This window comes from Argiope bruennichi, chromosome 6 (genome assembly GCF_947563725.1).
Source record: "Argiope bruennichi chromosome 6, qqArgBrue1.1, whole genome shotgun sequence".
Taxonomy (NCBI): Eukaryota; Metazoa; Arthropoda; class Arachnida; order Araneae; family Araneidae; genus Argiope; species Argiope bruennichi.
The window spans coordinates 126,259,704-126,269,089 of record NC_079156.1 but is presented as its reverse complement, the minus strand read 5'-3'; positions in this window follow the sequence as shown (position 1 = coordinate 126,269,089).

The window sequence follows — 9,386 nt, the reverse complement described above, 5'->3', positions numbered from 1 at the left end:
GGGATTGCAATACAGGTATATCGGGATACCGAATACCGGTATTTTGAGCCATTTGTACAATTTTGTAATACCGGTATTCACAAGTTTAAATACCGTTTTCTCGGTATTTGCTAGAAATTTTTAAAATTGTCTCCACTATATGTTCAGGAACGGCCAACATAGCAAAATAGTTTGCGTTTTTGTTTTTATGTCTCCCTAACGAGTGAAAATAATTAGCTAATTAATGGATTAATTAATTGCTTAAATCTAAATTAGCCAAAAATGGATTATAGTGAAAGAAGATATTTTATCTTAACGTCTGATGGAGCAACAGTTATGAAAAAAGTTGGAAAGTTGATTGGTGCAAATCAGCAATTGTGTTATGCTAATGGAATTCAATTAGAAGTAATAGATATCAAAAAATAAAGAACAGAAGAATCCAAATACTGTGGATATAGAAACTTCGGATTCCAACTTTGAAGAGATTAAGAGTGAGAGTGATATTGAAAATGAAGATAATGAAAATGTAATTGTTGAAGAAGGTATTGCTAATGAGGATGAAATATTAACCCATCAAGAATTCCTTCCGTTAATTTATAAAGTTCGAAAAATTGTTAAGATATTTAAACGTTCCCCTATAAAAAGGATATATTACTAAAATATATACTAACTGGGAAAAAAACCAGAATATATGTTAATATTAGATTCTAAAACACGTTGGAACAGTTTACTTCTAATGATGGAACGATTTTTGAAATTGAGAAATCCAATCCAAAAATCAATAATCGACTTAAACCAGAAAATTAATTTTTCAGGTAGTGAATTCGACTTAACATCCAGAACTATATCAGATCTACTTCCAATAAAACTGACTATTGAGGCATTATGTCGGAGAGATTCTAATTTATTAACAGCTAATGCAACAATAAATTTCATGTTGCAGTCACTGAAAGAACAGCACACATCAGTATCTGAAGAATTATATATTACATTGAAAAATCGTACAGAAGAAAGGCATACCGAAATAGAAAGTGTCTTATTGTATTTACATAATTTTAATGATTTTAAAAATGAAAATGAAAAAGAAGAAAAGAAAATAACCAATTCAATTCTGATTAAGTTTATAGTAAATCTTCTTAAATTTTTTTACCCACAAACCTATCCACATTCGGAAGAATTTGGTTCAGTTATCGAAGATTGTGATGATACTAATGTCGATAGTGAAAAGGAATTGTCTCTGGAACAAAAATTAGAATTAGCGATAAATAAAAAAATTTCAACGAACCAAAATACAATACAGAAATCAGCTATATCGAAAACCATCCGACTAGAAATCGATTAATTTGAAGATGACGGATTTAGAGGTAAATACTTGGAAAAAGTTTATAGCGCATTGCCAACAGTACCAGTAACTAGTGTAGATGCCGAAAGAGCGTTTTCGACATCTGAAGCCAGAAAATTACTTTTCAGGCTTAATGACAGTACAAATGATGCATTATGTTTTTTAAGATCACTTTTCAAAAATTTGTAATAGCACCACAGATTGAATAGTTATATTTACACTTTTTTGTAATTTAAATAAATAAGATGTTCCTTTACATTTTTGTGATTCTTTATATATTGTTATAATTTATAGGTTACAAATTATTTTTTGTGATATTTACACTCTCTAATAAAACTGGCAAATAAAAAAAATAAACACTTGTGTTTTCTTTAGTTTTCTAAAATTTCTAATACCGGTATTAAAACCGGTATGCCGGTATTAAAATCTAAAAAATACCGAATACCGGTATTGAAATTTTGGTCCGATATTGCAATCCCTAGCTAAAACAAAAAAAGAAGACCTCTGAAAACACATAGTTTCAAATTTGCTCGGATTCCATTAAAAAAATTCTTGACTAATTTTATAATTCAATCAAATTACAATGTATTATTTATCACACACAAAATAATCATCTAAAAAGTAATTACGTGTCTTTTTTCATTCTGTCAAATAATTATTGTTTTTTACTTTCAATATTTTTTTTAGTATCCGATTCCTCACAAATGCATTGTTCTGTAGTGGCAGGAATTTAATAGCTTTAGCTTAAACCTTAAAAATTTTGTTTTCCTGTAGTCACTTTATTACTAACACGATGCTATATCACAGTTAAGCATGTCGAAATCCAAGCAATGTTTGAGACAAAAGTGCCCAGTGAATTCAATTCCAGGAAAAGGATTCAAAGACATGATGATTCATTAGCTTATAGGAGAAAAGCTTGAAGATCAAATGCCTTGGCACATCAACGTAAAACAATATCCTTCGAAACAACATGAGATTATATTGCCGCATTGAAAAGAGGTAGCCGCCTCTGCATGGCCGAATGGTCATAGCACTGATTTCATAAACAAGAGATTTTAAGTTCGAATCCCGATAGAGACATTGCGATTCACAGTTTGTGTAAATATATAATTCCTCGATTTTATGTTTCCCTTTGTTTCATGTTCCAGAAGATTCTGGACATTTCTTTAGTTTAGCAGACAGGTGTTCTGGACTTTTCTTACTGTCTCTAGAAGAGTATTCCGGAACTTTCCCTGCTAGTATAAAAGCAGAAGATCTGTCAGTCACTGTGTTCTCAGTTCTGAGTTGAGTTAATAAATTGGCTTAGCTCTACTTCGTGTGTGTGCCATTGCGTTCCACACTAAAGTATCTACGTGACAATATTATAAGAAAAGGTAGCATTATAAAAATTATGTGCATTTAAATAATTCTTAGTTTCGCATGATTCGAAACGAAACGTTAATTATAAGTACAGAAATCTACATAAATTTTAATAAAAGAATACCCTACATTGAAATAACTTAACATGAAAAAATACGTCGAATCATAATACCTTGATCATTAAAAATGGAAAAAAACCAAGATGAAATGTTAATAAAAACAAAGAAACGATCAAATTTTTAATTCCAAAATGATATATATTGCTGTAAAATAAGTTTAAAAAAATACTTTTTTAATTTGTTAAAAATAGAAAATACAATCACACGTTTAAAACCTGCAACATTGAAATGATTATGCTTCGAATTTTAGTATGGTGTAAAATTAAGTTTTTATTTAGAAATTATTGTGCTAACATGCCAAAATTTCGCTTGTATTTTAATTAATTAAACTGCAAACAAACATTTCAAAAACCTTATTTCGGAACTCCAAATTTTCGGCACTGAAAATGCACATTTGTCAACTTTGGGAATTTTATTTGTCCTGTATGTGTCAACACACAAATTTATCTACAATGTTAAAAGAGATTACACAAATCATTCAAAAAAAATGATGACTGACTTCAATTCTTTCATAGCAAATGCCTACAAAATATTTCTTATAAAAGAAAATAAATATTACAGAGACATTAGAATCTTAGATCTGACATAAAAATATTTATTAAACTAATTATATAAATGTACATTAAATATCTGTTGTTGAGCCCGACCTTCAAGATATGAAGAAAGGCACTAGCGAAATTCGTCATTAATATTAAAAATATTGTTTTATTTAAATTTTCCAATTACAGCAAATACTATTCCTTTATAAATCAGCTATTTAAAACCAATATTGTTTGCACAAACTCAAAAGTATTGCAGTCGATTAGTACAATTATTAACATAACCTAAGTATCTTATTTCAGTTAAAATATCGTAAAACGTACCATTAACATTTTCCAAAATATTTTGAAAAATGAGAAATTGAACAATGAATATTACTAAATCCGGTAATTTTCTAATTTGAATTAAATCGAAAACAACAAATAATTGAATATTGGAAGCGACCTGGACTCGTATTTTTATTAAAAAGTAGTTAAAATTTTCACAAGGATTGAAAGCTATTAAAAAGTTAAAACAATGTTAAAACTCCAAGATATAAATGCATTTGAATTGAATATATATTATCAATGGCAATTATTAATAAAATAATAACAGCTTATAGGTTTGATATTAGGAAATATGAATCGTCAGTTACTAAAATTGATACATTACATTTTAAAAATGAAGTTGTAACAATTTTAGCTTCAGATGCATTCATTTCGATTAAGAATGAAAAAAGTTTCATAGAAGACGAAAATAATTATTTCCGTAATTTGCTGATTTCTTTCACTCGTGCTTTCTCCTGCGATGCGAATTGCACTTGCTTCTCGTGAATGTCTTTCCACAAACTGGACATTTATAAGGTTTTTCTCTAGTGTGGCCCAACATAGGATTCTTAAGACTATCATTTAGAGCAAAAGCCTTTTCACAGACATCACACACAAAAGGTGTATCACCAATGTAGTATCGATAATGTCTGTTGAGATTTCCTTCCTGATTAAATTTTTCCCACATATATCACATATATAAGGTTTTTCGCTAATGTGGATCATGCAATTCCGATCACGATGACCTTTCTGAGAGAATTGTTTATTACATATATTACACACAAAGAGATTCTCACCAATGTGTGTTTGATAGTGATTGATTAGATGATCTTTCCTACTGAATTTCTTAGGACATTAACTGCAAGGAAATTACTTCTTGTGAGGACACATTTCGGAAAGTCCAAAAACAGAATTATCATCCTCATTTGTAGAGATAGGTTCATTTAGGTTGGTAGCCATTTTCTTGTTCTTATTGCGACCATGAGAGAGTACATCGGGTGGGATGTGTTCATCATTTACACCCTTTGACGCATGTATTTTGCCATTTCTTGGCTCCTGGATTCCTGATGGGAGATCAAGATTTATAGTCAAATTCGAAGTTCCAGAAATATTATTATTATCTGAATGTGATTTTCTGATAACACATTCTAGAGAATCCATAAAATTCTTTTTAGTGTTATTCAATGTCTGCCATTTACCCTTTTCAAGAGACGTTTTATATTCTTCAGCAGCTATTGCAAGCATAAGATCTGATACACCTGATCCACTTTGTCTTTGAATGTCAACAACACTTGATCCAGTGACAATTATCGTTTTTTTTTTTTTTTTTTTTTTTTAAAGCTTTGCGATTATCGTTTTCAGGTCCCGAATAAGATTCAATATTTTCTGAAGAAACTATAAACGATGCATTTTCTTTAGTTTGAACTTCAATCACCTGAACATTCGAAAAGGGTTTAAAATATGAAATATCACAAGAATTTCTTAGTTGAGTAATGCAGCTTTCTGCAGAAGTCCTACCCTAGTTTTCCGTGGAATAAAGCGATTCGTCTTTTTCATTAATTTGAAATAGCAACTCATGACCTCAATTTTTTTACTTTTATCTTTTTACTTATTTTTTTTCGGGCATATCGACTTAAACACCCAGAATTATCATTCGTATTTTCTGTAGATTTCTCTTTCATTTCATCATAGTTTTCATCGGATTCTACTGGCCTTTGTAGTGAATACCTGTAGTCAAATTTCTTGTGAAAGAAGCAAGGTTGATTCGCACCGTGTGTCAGTATATTGCCGCAACGTTTGCAACGGTATTGATCCATGCATTTTCAATTGAAACAAAATTCTGTCTTAACAGAAATGCTTAATAAACTAATACTGAATAGAAGGAATTAAGGTTTCTGTTTCTTTAGCAATTGTTTAAATTCCGCTGAATTTTTTAATTTCGCAACTCTTTTTATAGTAAAAATAGATTCAAAACTTAAAGGAATTATGAATTGATCGTTTCTTAAATAAATTCTAGGTTCGAATCTACTGAAGAAATCGAGATTTGATATTTATAATCAGTCTTCGATTTTATTCAATTATCTACATCCTTTAATTTTTCTTAATATTCAAACAAATAAAATTAGTATAAAAATATGATTTAGAAATTCAAAAATAGATTTAACCCATTAACCGCTGGTGTTGTGTTGACGCAACGGTCAATATAAATAAATATAGAAAAATAACGATTAAACCAATTTTTGAATAAATTATATTTTTATGTTACAGAATAGCAGTACTAACAAATAAGTGAAAAAAATTGACTTAAATAAATTATTTTACACCTAATAATCGATGTTTTACTTTAAGCATTTTTTTTTTGTTCAAATTTCCAAACTCATTTTTTCTTAGAAAAAATAAAAATTAAAAACAAATTGGGGGTTGGTTGTGAAGTACTTTAGCCAAGTCACTCTTTGTCAGTACATTCCACAAAGCAGGTGTTTCTGTGGGGGAGGAGGGAAAAGTAAAAACAGGTGTTGCGTTCGCGCAACGTCAGCGGAAAGGGGGTAGACTGTTATCCTTCTTGAAAGATTTCATTTCAGTACTGTGCTTCTTATTGGTAGCAACTTTTTTATCCTCTGTGGTTTAAAATGCGTAGAACAAGATATCTTACGTTAGAAGAACCTTTGGTAAAAATTTTCGAACAAAATTCCGATGACGAAGTTAAAGATGAGACCGATATTGTTGTCGTACCCCCAGAAACAGCAGATGCTAGTGATGAAAAGGAAGTTAATGAAAATATTTTAAATAACGATAATGAAGTTTTACCTAGAGATACTGCTGGGGAAGTTGAAGCTCATGTAAAGAAGTTAGATCCTCCCAAAAGTTCTGGTAAAAAAACGAAAGAAAAAAAAAGCGGAAAAAAAGGAAGAATTACGATGGACAAGAAAGGAACCAATTGATTGGCCTCAACCAAAAAATGAAGAAAAAGCTTCAATTAATCGTATCAAACAAATTATAGAAGATAAAACTAGTGCAGATATTTTCAATCTTTTTTTTTTTTTCAATATGAAGAAAACAAAAAGATACTTGTTGTTCGGTGGAACAACAACTCTGTTGTGACAATAGGGTCAACTTTGGGAAAAATTGAAACATTAAAAAATGTTTCTCGATACTCTAAAAATCAGAAGATGAAAATATTAGTAGCCCAACCTCACTGAATTGAGCAATATAATCAGAAAATTGGTGGTGTAGATTTGTTTGACAATTTTGTTTCCAATTACAGAATTAGGGTCCATGGCAAAAGATGGTGGTGCCGATATTTTCAAATTTCATCGAAGTTGCACTAACAAATGCTTGGAGAATATGAAGATTTTTTAAAGAAGGAAGTAAAAAGTCACTGTTATATTTTAGACGAGAGGTTGTGCTTCATCTGTTACAGACGCCCTTGAATAGTGAGATAAATAAGAAAAGATCAGCTACTGGACGTCCGAGCAAATTCAGCCTTACAAAACCGATATCCGAAGGACATTTATTGTTAAGTCTACAGACAGTAGAAGACTAAGTTGCAAGTATTGATTGCCACAGCCAAACTATATATCGCTGCAATGTTTGTGAAGTTGCTTTACACCACAATTGTAGTGAAGCATATCATACTTGAAATTTATATCACCTTATTCTTACATAATAAACTTGTCAACTACATTTATTTGTTAATTTTTAATAAATTAAAATTTTCAAAGAAGTGTTTTGACTATTTTACACCCTTAATAAGCGCACAGAAATTTCTAGTTTTTAAAACGTGAAGAAAAGGTGGCGTTGTGCTCGGTGCTAACGATGAACATTCGTACTTCTTTTCCGCTGACGTTACGCCAACGCAACACCCTATATTTTTAAAGATAAGTGCAAGTTTCTTATTTTTACATTAAATTACTATTATAAGTGGTCAAAATAATAACTTATATTGTTTGCATCGAAAACAAATAAATATTTTTAGTTTTGGCGTTTAATAGGTTAAGGCGTTTAAGAGATTAAGACATGGTTAATGGAAGATTTGTTTTTACCTGACTTCTACAGTTGATTCGAATTAATTACTTTCAGTGTATTTTCCTTACTCATTTGGGCAATCAAAACTTCTGTGAATTTTAATAATGTGAAGGAAGATATTATAAGACGCTAATAAAAGAATAAGATTTCAAAATAGAAGTACACATGTCTATGAAATAAAATTTGACTATTTTATCGCATTTTATTAAAAACAGATACTATGTGTTCTGAATGAACTACTACAACTACATTAATAGCTATGAAATGGTTTAAAATTCAATAGATTCTTTTAAAGAATATTTTATTAAATTTTGTATACGAAGAAATTAAGATTTTTTTTCTTCTCCTTTTGACCTATAAGGAACGGTTCCATTTCCATTTTATTTTCTTCCGGTCAAAAACTTTTTAAATGCATATTTATAATTATTTACTTTTAAGATATACTTCAGTAATCAGATTGTGTATGATGGAATATTTTAGAATGGGACTGAAAAGAAATATAATAACAGTAAAATGAAATCTGTAAATAAATCCTTATATCCTTTTATCTTTATCCCTTTGGTCGTTTCCATTTCAAATATTTTGTAAGTGTAAATTTTGATAATGATTATAATTCTGTTCCAAGTTATTTGAATATTCTAAATTAAGAGACCCATTCTCAGAAATATTATTAATTTAGTCCCAATATAGACCTGTTTAAAGTATAGAAGATATTTTTAAAAAAACTGAGCAAAGTCTTGTTATTTATTTGACACACGCACTATGCTGTTAAGTACTGAAAATTCATATTTTTTGGAAGAATATTTATTTAGTATAAATAAGGTAGTAAATATTCTTATATAAATGCCAATTGTTTGAGACAAACAAAGATGATTCAGTATATTTTCAAGAAAATTAAATCTCGTATTCATTTTATGAAAATAAAAACATAATGTTTGTAATTTTATCCTCTTGAAAATATCTCATAAAGAGGTTAAAAGAAAACTTTTCCTGAAATAATCTCCCAAATTCTAAGTGAAGAGAGATGAAATTTTTTCTTTAGTTTTGTAGAATTTGATTCCGACTGCTAAAACTTTATACACTAAATACTTCAACATCTCCTCTACGATGTTAACTAAATTTTTATCAAATAACATTTATTTCATGTAATAATAAGATAAAACGATAATTTAATATTCATCAAAAGTTAAGGCTATTTTATAACTAGTAAAATCTTAAACAAAAAATTCATATTTAACACATACATTTTTTTATTACAAAATATGGTTCTCTTCTGAATGTCATCTCTTCAAAGGTATTGAATTCAACACCGGATTGGAATCTTTTAGTGCGCGAGTTTTCGTAAGATGGGAAAAATATGAACATGCGGAATCCGTGTTTGCATACCCTTTCATTAACTGGAATTTTCTCTGCCTTTTATTTGCAATATCATTTGATTACGTAGTTTAGGAATTTTAGTGGCTAATCTTCCGATCAGAAGTTTAATAAATGAGATATTCTAATGACGAATCGATTAGAAATTTAATACCCCTTCTCGTAAAGATAATGTGGTTGAAATGTTCTACACTGGAGATCACAGAAAAACTGATGAGAGAGACACTCTAATGAGAATGAGCAAGTGAACCCCACTACCCTCTTTTATAATTTTGTCATTTTAGAGGGAAGACTTTTATTATTAGATTTAACTTGTAGCAGATTCCAACGAACAGACGATAT